Raw genomic sequence first — 12012 nt, 5'->3', positions numbered from 1 at the left:
TTAGATATGTGCATATGTATGTATGCCGTGTTGCCACATCCGCCTTCATATCCACATCCGCATCCGCATCCGCATCCGTATCCGTATAACTGTCTATAGATATTATTGGGCCATGTTCCTGCCGCATAACATAAAATGCGGCAATCGGCACGTTTCAACTCCCACGCGAAGCTGCAGCTTCGGCGGCAGAGAGACAGCTTCATGAAATTTCTATACAAAACTCGCAGCCGACACGCGTCGCTTCGACCTTAACCATAAAATGGCGGCGGCGGCAGCGGCAGCGGCAGCGGCAGCGGCAGCGACGCTGTTGACGACAGCTACGGCTAACCAGCCCAGATTAAGCTGTGTGCCCAGGCACAGTGGCAACGCGCTGCTCTTCTTCTTCTCCCCGTTGTTGTTGTTGTTGTTTGTGTTTGGAGATAAAAATGCCATAAAAAATCGACGCCAACGCCCGCAGGTAAAACACACGCAAACCGACAAAAGCCAATAATAACAACAACAACAAGAAGAAGAGGAGCAGAGGCAGCGATAACGAAGTGCACACAGCACAGCATTCGCCCATTCATTCATTCATTCATACACCCATATTCGTTTATTCATTTGGACAGCGGGCTTGGCAGGTAGAAACGGACGCCCAGACGGACGCACTTGTGGGTGGGCTCTGTTTTTCAACGTGTTGAGCGGCAGTAGAATAAAAACTCAAAACGAAGCGTGTTAATAAAATGGAAAAAAGAGGAATGGGGGGAAAAAAGAAGGTTGCCGGCACTTTGCCAGCCCTTGCTCTCGTTCGCAGCCGGTAGGATTCGAACCTACGCTCCCAGAGGGAATCTGATTTCTAGTCAGACGCCTTAACCGCTCGGCCACGGCTGCTCTTGGCAAGCGAGCGTCTAGTTAGCGGCTTTACGCTACGCATAGCAGCGTAGACGGCGGCGGCGAGGCGCGGCAGCGAAGCGACGACGACATCAGCGACAGCGAAGCGGCGGCGACGTCAGCGGCAGCTAAAAATAAAACATGCGAGCATGTGAGTGCATGTGTGTGTGCGTGTAAGTTCTTGTTGTTGTTGCTGCTGCTGTTGCTTTTGCGTCGTTTCTCTTGAGACGCTGCGTCGTCGCTCGCACCACAGATAAGATACTTTTTAGACTTTAAGCTTCGCAATGCAATAAAAATAAAGCCGTACAAAAACTTATTTACGCTTTACAAACTTTTGTGCACTATCTCGCTCTCCCTCTCTCTCGCTCGCTCGCTCGCTTGCTTGCCTGCTCGTTTTTAGTTTTGCCTTAGTTTCGTTTTGTATTTGTTTTTGTTTTTTGGCATTTTCATTTCCATTGTTCTGGCTACGCATTAGCGCTGCCTTTTGCCGCCGCTTCTTCTTCTTCTACTTCTTCTTCTTACTGTGTTTATTGTTGTCGGCTTCACGCAAAAATGCGTAGAAACAATTTGTTCATCTTGTGTCTGACCTCTCAAAGTCGTCGTCCGTCGTCCCTCCTCTGTCTTCTGTCCCCTTTCCCCTGTCCCCTCGTTCGCTGCGCGTCTCCAACTTAACGTCGCGGCGTGTCCAACGTAGAAAATCTCTTTGTTCCGTGTCTTAAATGCCATGAGTTTGCAGAATTTTCGCAGCAATTTTTTCAAAATATATGTACATATATATACTTGATATATACATACAACTATACATATGTATCCATGTACTAGCGTAGAGACATATGTATATGTATGTGTGTACATTAGAGTTGTTTAACTTTCAAGTTTTGCCACGCTTTGCTCTAGTTTCTGAGATGTTCTCTATTTCGCTTACTTTTGAACAAGCAATTTCGCCATCTTTTCGCCGCAATTTCGCTTCATTTCTATTCATCTATTCAATTTTCGTTTCAGAGTTGCCACCTAGTACCAAATATGGTGTTTACCTTTATAATTAGCCATAACTTTCTTTATATTTCTTTAAAGAACGTATCCTAATTAAATAAAGAAAATGTATAGCAGACATTTTATAGAAAATGTATGAAGGAAGTTCTCTTTAGGTCCCTCTGAACTACGTAAGAACTGAGAGAAACTATATTTCAGCTGTAAACTTTGCATAAACTCATTTTTCCTAGCAAATCTTTATGCTATACTCATTTTCCTATGATAATTCTAAAGTAGATATATAGATTATATAGAGTCTATAAGAAGAGATTACATAGTGAGTTATTTAAACTATATTGTATAATATTAAATTGTAGATAAACTAAAATAATGTTTTACCCACTGCCATACTTCTCATCTAACTTTAGTCCTAACATAAAATCGCATTTTAATCGAAAGCGGAACTCGGAACAGAGCTCTATTAACGCCCATATATATATATGTATGTACCTCTTTTCCCCTATTTATACCTCAATTTACATACATATTTTCCTCGTCAGAGCTGCCTTAACTTAACTTTTGAACAGGTTCAAGTGGTTTTCGTGGTTTTGGGTACAATTTCAGTTTCAGGCTAAAATTCTCAAGGTTTTTGCCAACTTCAACTTCTCTATTTCCATTAAAATTTCAAATTTCCAAATGCTTGCTCGCTTTTAAATAGGCAAATATGTGCACAATTGTGTTGCCAACTAACCAGACGGCAACTTTAAGCCCCCTCTTTCGCTGGGGGCAGGGGGGGGGCACATTTAGCCTCCGTTGTGAACTCATTAAGAGCACATTTTTAGCTTGAAAAGAAGTTGGCTTGACTAAACTGTGCAAACAATAACAAACCCATTAGATATTAGTACAAGTATCTGAAGTGCTTTCGGTTCTCGGTAGTCGCACTTAATGCTAATTCAACGGATGTTATGCCCCTAAAAGCATCCAAAATAGAAGACTTTGGCAATTGTTGAAAGAATTAGTTCGTATTAAGGGGAATAATCATGAGTTTTGCTTGTAGAAAAGTTACTTTAGCTTAGGAAGTACGCGAGGAAAGGTTTCTAGTATCTTCTCGCAAAGCTGGAATATACTTTTTATTCCCTTAACTAATTTGCCTTGGTTTTTATTTAATCAACCTGAGGCAATTAAGCAAATAGGTTCGCATTCCAGGCTATGGTAAGAATGTAGTCGTGCCTTGTTCAAATGTCAAACATACAGATGCAATTAAATTTATTTCTATATATTCCGGGCTTACCTCGGCCTTACCTGCAGCACGTTTAAGATAAATTCTCTTAAAGATCTTTGAAAATGATTATGAAACCAGACAAATCGGACAACATCTAAATACAAGAATAACGTTGCAAGATTTAGATGCCAAATTGATCTAGATGTCAAACCATGAAGAAAGTTCCAAACCTCGTGAAAATCGGATGAGTTTTGACCGAAATTAAGACCTATGTCTAAATAGGATATTTGCGGGTTCCATTTTGACATGAATTTCGACCAAGATTCATGTTGCCAGATTTAGATGCCAGATTTATGTAGATGATAAACCATGAACAAAGAGCAAATCCTCGTGAAAATCGGATGAGATTTGGCCAAGTTATGGGATTGCGAAATTTTGACCTATGTCTATATAAGATATTTGAGGGTACTATTATCACATGAATTTTGAGTAAAACTAATGTTGTCAGATTTAGATGCACGATTGATCTAGAGGTCAAACCATGAACAAAAAGCCAAACTTTATGAAAATCGGTTAAGTTTTGACCGAGTTATGGCGGTGGGAAATTTCGACCTATGTCCATATAGGATAATAGCGAGTATTCCCCGGCCTTGCCCGTAGCACGTTTAAAATAAATTCTCTCAAAAATCTTTGAAAATGATTTGAAAGGTCGATTTGGATGGTAAACAAAAAAGTTTCATTGAAAAGATTTTCGCGATTTTTCCACACTTGCGGGTGGAATTTCCCTAAGCACCGTCTTAAGGTTTTTGTCACATAATGTAACTACATCTACGTATCATCTACTTAATTATCCTTCTACCTATCAATCTATAAGTACACCATATCGAGTTCTTGCAATGTAAACATGTTTTGGGATCTGCATAGACCCCAAATAGGTGGCTGTAGGAAGCAGAGGATATTCCACTTTGCAACTGCTTCAAATTACGCTCAAGTATCGACACTTGAAATAAGCTCAGCTTCTTTTGGTTCCTTATTCCGAATCATCGGGTTTCAAGATGCATCTGAGAAGCGAAGTGTGTATTTGTCCTTTAGTCCTTGTTGTTGTTGTTGTTGTTGTTGCTGTCCTTCGTTTGACAATGGCGTCTAATGCGCGCTCCAATTGAGTATCGAGTACCTTGCGATGATATCGAACACATCTTAACTTTCGGATTCAATTCGCATTGTTGTTGTTGGGCAGCGGCATTGACCGCAAAACGGGGGATGTTGCGCTGATTACACCGATTGCCCATTTATTTTCTTCGACTTCTACTTCTTCTTCTTCGTTTTTTCTTTGGGGGTTGGTCCTTGTCGGCCTTGTCGGCCTTGTTTGGGTTCTTGGCCAAATGACGTATAAACGATGTGCCAAATCCGGGCCCCGAGATAGCTATGACCAATGGTGCACATAAAAATTTTGATTTTCTTCTTTGGGATATAAATATTGATGGTGTTTATACGTAAAATGGGCTCTAATGGGATTTGTGGCCAGAAGATGGGCAAACTTATTTAATCTAACGGTAAACTGAGGCTATGCTAAGAGCTTTTAGCAAGCTTTTACGGTACATGCTTTGCATTCGCACACACACACACACACACACTCACACACACATAAGCTGTCAATAAAAGAGGGCAATGCTTGTTTAGGATTGGTGAGGGGGGAGGGGGGAATTTGACCCTTTCTGTTGTTTGGAAAATTGCTGGCGAGTCAGCATTTTCCCATTACCTTGGCTACAATTTAATGTGGAAACACAATGCAACAACAACAACAACAACAACTACAGCAACAAATCTGTTGCAAAGAGACATTGCCATGCATCTTACGGTCCGTTCGGACGTTCGCCGCATGCCGCAAGCCAAGGAAATGAAATAAATTGCAAATAAATTCAATATACTCGCCAGTATAACCGTGTTTGTGTTTGTGTGTGTGTGTGTGTTTGTACGTCTGCGCTCGCATTAGAGATCCAGTAGCAGAGATACATAAATCAAGGCCATAAATGGCAATTGCGCTCGACGCCGACGTCGACGTCACTTTGATTGGGAGCAGGCAGCAGCAGCAGCAGCAGCGTCGTCGTCATCGTCGCATTGTGATTGGAATTGTATACAATGTATATATATATGTATGTTTGTGTGTGTGTGAATGTGTGCTTGTGCATGCTGCTTGCGCTCTCCTTGCACGTCTCCCACTCCTTCTGCGTTTTGATTTCGCCTTATGCACTGCTTGGCACTTGAGCGTGTCTTGCACTCGCCGCCAGCTTGAGTGTGGCTGCCGAAGAGTTTGGGGCGAGACGGGGCGAGATCGTAACAACTTGAGCATAGAGCTTTTGTGCTCTCATTTGTCATAATTTTTGGAAAATGTGCGCCCCTTCCCTCGCCTTGCATGCGGTTGACTGAGCGTCGGAGTTGTGTGTGGGGAGGGAGAGATCGACACTTGAGCATGTTTGAAATTGAGCTTTTGTGCTCTCATTGCGCATTATTTGCCAGAATTTCGGATATATGTACATATACATACATATATGTATGTATATTATGTGCGGGCAGCCCATTAAAGCTGCCTAGGGCAACCGCAACTACTGTGTCTGTGTTTGTGTGTGCTTAAATCAATCTTTATTAAGCGCGCCCGTTGCCTGCAGTGGCGTCGCGCAATAAAAAACCAAATTGCATTGCCGGCCACTGTACCCAGCAGTTACAACAGCAACAACAACAACAGCCTGAACCTGTTTAAAGTGCAACTCGCGGCGAGTTGTGCTCCTCGCCAGTGCTTCAGATTTCTCCATCACCTAACTTGTTGTTGTTGTTGTTGTTGCAGCTTTTATTTTATTTTGTTTTTTTCTCTTTCGTCTTCGTGCTGCAAAAGTCGAGTGGGCTCTTGTGCTCAATTTGGGCCTCTGTTGTTGTTGTTGCTGCTGCTGCTGTTGTTGTTGTCAACGCGCATTGCCGGCGCTCACTCATACGCCCCGTGCGCTCCGCCTCTGCCGCAGCCGCGGCCGCACTCAATTGCTGCGCCAATGCCCGACGACGTCGCGTCGCGCGCTGCGCATATCGCAAAATGCAATCGCAATTAAGTTTTATTTTGTAGCGAGCGCATTTTTTAATTAGCAAACGACGCGGCGTACGCTTCGTGTCGCCAGCGCAGCTACCGCCCCAACCAAAAAAAAGCTCCCCAAGGCGTCAGCTACCGATCCCCGTTGCAGTCGCTGCCGCTGCCGCTGGCTGTGCTGTGCTGTTGCCTACGCTGCCTACGCGCGCGCCGCTGCTAATGATGATGATTGCTCTCTGACTGCTGCCGTCGCATCGTGACGTTGCGTTAGTGATGGCAGAGCGAGAGGCCAACTAGAAAGCTTCGGCACGCACGAAATATACAGTTGAGCGCAGCTGGGATAAGAATAGATGAAAAAAATTTTAATTAAAATATACAATAATTGCATATGAAGAAAAACCTTTTAGGTAAATGATTTTGGAAGTGCATTTAAAAAGTTACCAAAAATATTATTTAAATATATGGTTATATATGTATGTACGTAGACATCTATGTAAAGTCATAAGCTGTTAACTCGCCTGCTATGTAAAGTCTACTTGAGCCGTTAAGTCGCTGCTATGTAAAGTCTACATAGGCTGTTAGCTCGCTGCTATGTAAAGTCTACATAAGCTGTTATTTTTGCTATTTTATTTATTTTGTTGCTTTGATTAAGCACGCACGCCTCACGCGCCCATCTCTAGGCTGTATCTGTTTCTGTATCTGCGCATTGCATACGAAAAGTGCACGAAAATTTATTCGCTTTTCGATATTTAGCACCCATGGGGGTACTCGATCGTTGTTGGATCTCGTTGCTATATTTGGCACACGGCACCCAGCTACCCCTCCTCCCCCCCCTCCCCAGCGCCATGCCCTTAGCCCAGCGAGTGCAGCAACTGCGTAAAGCGTAAATAAAACAACAACAAAATTTTCATATTGATTTCGTTGCCATTTTCAGTTTTATCGTTCGTCACATTTGCGACGACTGCAACAACAACAACAACAACAACAATAAGAAGAACAAGCACAAAATTTGCATTTGACTTTTATTGATATATTCGCATTTTTATTGATCGCTTTAATTTGCATTTTGAATTCAATTTTTGCAGCCAGTCAAAGTTCTCCTTTTTTTTCCTCTTTTTTTATTTATCATTTATTTGTGCTTTTATTTATTATGTACATATTACTTTGTTGTTTTGTGTGCCCCATAAACTGGTTGCAGCCGCCGCATGCTGTGCAACATTTGCAATACTAATATTTATAAAAATTTTATTGCATTAATTATTTAATTTACGGCTTTCTTTTATGGCATTTAACGACATGAATATTTGCATTCCGTTTGCCCCATAAAAAGCATCAACAAAACCCGATAAGCATATTGTTCATACATATATACTATATATATATATATATGTGTGTGTGTGTGTATATGTGTGTTATTATTGCGCATTATTGATTGCCTTGTTGATTATTATTGCTTCATTCGCATTCATTGGGTAATTTTTTAGCACTCGCAATAATCGCATTGCATTTCGATTGAATCTCGTTTACCAACACTTGCAAGCCGATACTTTTTGCATTTGTAATCGATGCCGCATTAGCCCGAGGCCCTCTATTCACGGCACTTGTCTGGCGCTGGTTCGTTCGCTTGATTGATTGATTGATTGACTGATTGATTGATTTACTCAGCTCTTTGCGTATACAATATGCACAACAGTTGTCATTCGGTGTCATTTTGAATAATGGCACGTTCCACTGGCCGCATTGATATGATAATTTCGTGAAAAAAAAAGATTTATTCGCTTTGAGGTTAGGTTCGGGTTGCTTTAAAGGAGTATTTTATTGAGTACTTGTTCGAGTTTTGCTAATTTTAGTTGTTTTTCAGCGAATTTTACTTGAGATATTCAGTTTATTTGTAAGATTCTTCCGAAATGATGTCAGTTAATGGTGAAGAGCGGGGTTAAGGGTCAATTAAAGACCTTCTAGTACTTGGGATATAGGAAATCGACCCTATTGAGTATTGTAAAGTAGTATACGTACCTAATCCATTAGGTATATTCATTAATGAGGTACATTTAAAACTTATCTTTCAGTTTTCTTCCGCTTCTAAGTCTTTCTGCTTAAAATGAAGTCAAGGGTTCAAACCCTTGTCCCTTGTATGTCCCTTTCGACGATAATAGTAGTCTAATTCCCAACTAATATGAATGCTTGTAAGTAAAGCTTAAATCATAAATAAATATCAAATATTTATTATAATATTTAGCTGAAAAGGTTTTGAAAAAGTGGTTTGGGTATGTGATTAGGAAACTAGAGTGCCAAAATGGACACACTTTCCAATGGATACTACAGGTGTCTGCCAACAAATACTCTACTCTCTTCGAGGTTTGTTTGTTCTATATTCTATATTCGAACTCTAAAGTATGCTGTTGGGGCTGTTGGGAACGGCAACAGCTGCCAGCTGCCGAGTTGAGGCTTAAAATAAAGCTACATAAAATGCCGCAAGTTTTAAAATAAGTCCAAGCCGACAAACACTCTACGAAAGTGGGCACAAATATGCGACATTAAGATTTTGAATGCTAATGAAAGATAGGACAAAGAGCAGAAATAGAATGTCGCCGGAAAGCGGACTCTAAAAGCCTCGGAGTCTAATGGACATTGGCCTGGAACCCAAAAAAGTTATCAATGAAGTAATTGGAATTGGGAAAAAAATGGGAATTGAATAAACACAAACACGCAGCGACAGAACTGCCTTCAGCTATATCTGAGAGACCCCAAAAAGAATAATAACAATAATAATAATTGCGATAAGCGAAAACAATATTATCGGAGACTCGTGTACGGCCCGGGTACAAGTACGGCCACTTCCTGGCCCTGGACAAAAGTTAATAACTGTGCCGTTAAAGTTACGGCGGGGCCTGTTATTATTTCATGACTTAAAGCTAACGTCCAGAAAGGCCTCAAAGCTGGGAAATTCAGCTCGAAGTCGCAGTCGAGGAGCGCCGGGACGAGGGTGAGGGCGAGGGTGAGAGCGAGGGCGAGTGACAAAAGGAAACCTTTGCGGTTAATTGCACCACCATCAACCCGCTAGAGGGGTGCGCTTGCGGAGGGGGGAGACACGCGGGTCAAAGGCAACGTTAAATGTCAATTGGGCCATTCGGAGGGTTGTCGCCACGCCGCAACGCCGCAACGCCGGCCCATTGTCTGTCTGTCTGTGAGCCGGACAACCTGCAGCCCGAACTACCAAAACGTTTATACCAACTGGTATTTGGCCCTAACTGTGTTATCTGTGTGTATAGTTTGTATTTGAAATATTTTACAAGGGGTTTTTCCAAGGTTTTCAATGGACTGATCTCAGCAAGTACTAGGGATAGACTCTTTAAATTTGTTATGTAGCCTTCTTGAGGCCTTAGTCCCCCATAATTTGCTTTGAATTCAACATATTCCCTTGAAAGTTCCCAAACATATGAAGAAATATAATATCGAGCATAATCTTACGATCTTAACTTTATCGGAACTCAGCATATACAAAGGCTAGAATGCCTTCAATCTTGTTGTAGCCTTCTTAATGCCTTAATCGTCCATAACTTTCTTTTAATTCAATATATTGCCTTGAGAGTTCCCCAAAATAACAATAAATATTATATCTAGCATAAACGTACAATGTTAACCTTATTAGAACCTGGTAAGCACACGAACTGAGGACCTTTAATTAGTTATCTAGAGTGAAATATATTTATATTTAACTCCACTTTTCTTTGTATTCCCGAAAAAGGGAAACATGGACAGTTCTCAGGAACCTAAAGAGCTAGTAAGTTTTAAATGGGCTTGTAACTTCTTATATTACACACACAATAAACTTGATATCCCTTATAGAGCTATGCCTCTTTAACCTGACCTGAACTCAAGGAATACAAGAGTTCGAAAGCCCAAATTTGGTACGGAGTTACCTATATGCCTTACATAACTGAAACTAGCTCAGTTGCAAGCTCTATAAAAATGATATAATATACATTTCGCACATTCAAACTGCGCATAAACCTACTCAAAAATAGAGTAGAGAGAGGGAGAGCGAGAGAACAGAGCTCGATTTAATAACAGTAACTATAACTGTCAATATGCCTGCAGGGCGAAGTGCGGCAACCCCGCACTCGCACTCACACTTGTACTCGCACTCGCCCTGAGCACGCCCCTGGCCGCTGGCTAATTAGCTGGCCAAATGTTTTTTTGCACACGAGCATTTCGCAACCTTTGTTGTTGTTGTTGCTGTTGTTTTTTATGGCGAGTTGTTGGGGCGAGTGCAAATAAAAAGCTCTTGTACACATTTAAAGCGAGCGAAACGGGCGAGATTTAAAATAAATTATAACGTCATATTCCCAGGGGCGCTTTACGGGGCGCCGTTGTTGTTGTTGTTGTTGCTTTGTTGAGTGCTTTACGCCGCCCTCTTTGGAGCGGCAGCAGCGGCGGGGAGAGAGCCACCCACTCAAACACACACACGCACAGACAGACACACATATGTCTGAAACGAAGACTTGCGCTCGTCAACGTCGACACGCCAATTCCATATGTTACACCAGAGGGGGGGCAGCATGCAAGGAGTGGAGTGGGGGTTGGGTGGGGGTCTGTGCTGTAAAGGGTGTGCAAAGCATAGCACATCAACAACACAGCGTCCAACGGCGACGACCGCATGGCATGAATTCAGCTTAACCTCAAACCATTTTGGGGCTACTCTCAATAGCTCTCCACGGGCATACATATGTGTATGCGAGTGTGTGTGTGTGTGTGTGTCTATCAGGGTAAAATACAAGCAGGCAGGCTGGCAGAGCAGCGACAACAACAACAACAAAGCGCTGCGACTCTGCGATAATTGAACATGTTTCCGCTGCCGCTGCCGCTGCCTACCGAGCCCTAAACAGCAGCAGCAGCGACTGAGGCAGCGGCAGCGGCAGCGACCGCAGCGTGCGAGCCCTTTAGCATTTTTCGAAATTGCTTTTAGCTGCTGCTTCTTCTTTTTGGATTTAGAGCTGAGCAGCAACAAAAACAAAAACAAAAAGAAACGAACGAGCGCACGAATAAACTGAATGCCAGCCAAGCCCTTAACACACACACACACGCACTCACACGCACACACACGCACAAACAGGCGCTAGCTACTCCATTTTGTATGCGCCGTTTTAGGGTGACCAACTGACGTCAATAACAGTTTTTATAGCTCGGCTTGTTTTGAAGATTTTCGTTGGCATCGTTGATTAGTGAAGCTTTTTGCATTTCATTATCTTGTTGCTTTTGGAAAGGTGCTTTCGGGTGAGCATTATTTTTGATAGAGCTACACCTAGCCGTAGCCGTAGCAGCAGCTGACGATTTGGATCGCAGAGTCTATCAACCTTCGATAGCTCAGTTGGTAGAGCGGTGGACTGTAGAAGCGAGCAATCACAAATGTAGACATCCATAGGTCGCTGGTTCAAATCCGGCTCGAAGGATACTTTTTTAAAGTGATCATTTCTTTTATTTATTATTTTAAAGGTAGTTGTATACGTTATACCTAGTTTATAGAGCTGTCAAGGCTAAGTTGTAAGTATTTGCTTTGCAGTGGGTTCAACTTTTTGGAGAATTACTTTGTTTTTACCTTGAAAGGGGAACATAATATGGTATGCAGTGCTTATATACCTTCCTAGGCGATAGATAGTAGGGTATGTTAATAATAGTAATGGGCTCTGCTTTGCCTAGATTTTAAATGTTTAGTCCCGTTTTTGTATCATACAAAATATTTCTAGTAGATAAGCGGCGTTGAAGAGAAATACTTGTGAGCATAATAATTAGAGTGTGGATCTAATTCTCATTCAAAATGAAGCAACATTATCCCTTTGAATATTTTAAAAAGCTGGTCACCCCGGCATGCGCA

General features: G+C 42.1%; 2 non-coding genes across 2 annotated transcripts; one reads left to right on the top strand and one right to left on the bottom strand.

The window, feature by feature from the left end:
* Window positions 1-788: 788 nt before the first annotated feature.
* TRNAS-AGA (transfer RNA serine (anticodon AGA)) lies at window positions 789-870 on the bottom strand. The gene has a single exon. It is a non-coding gene; the product is annotated as a tRNA-Ser (tRNA).
* A 10623-nt stretch (window positions 871-11493) lies between these two features.
* Window positions 11494-11590, top strand: TRNAY-GUA (transfer RNA tyrosine (anticodon GUA)). The gene is made up of 2 exons: window positions 11494-11530; window positions 11555-11590. It is a non-coding gene; the product is annotated as a tRNA-Tyr (tRNA).
* Window positions 11591-12012: the final 422 nt, after the last annotated feature.

Source organism: Drosophila montana, unplaced genomic scaffold (genome assembly GCF_035044405.1).
Source record: "Drosophila montana isolate Dmon_TW-CO22-7 unplaced genomic scaffold, ASM3504440v1 contig_3031_1, whole genome shotgun sequence".
NCBI classification, from domain to species: domain Eukaryota; kingdom Metazoa; phylum Arthropoda; class Insecta; order Diptera; family Drosophilidae; genus Drosophila; species Drosophila montana.
The sequence above is the reverse complement of the archived record's forward strand: the minus strand, read 5'-3'. Positions and strand labels throughout refer to the sequence as shown.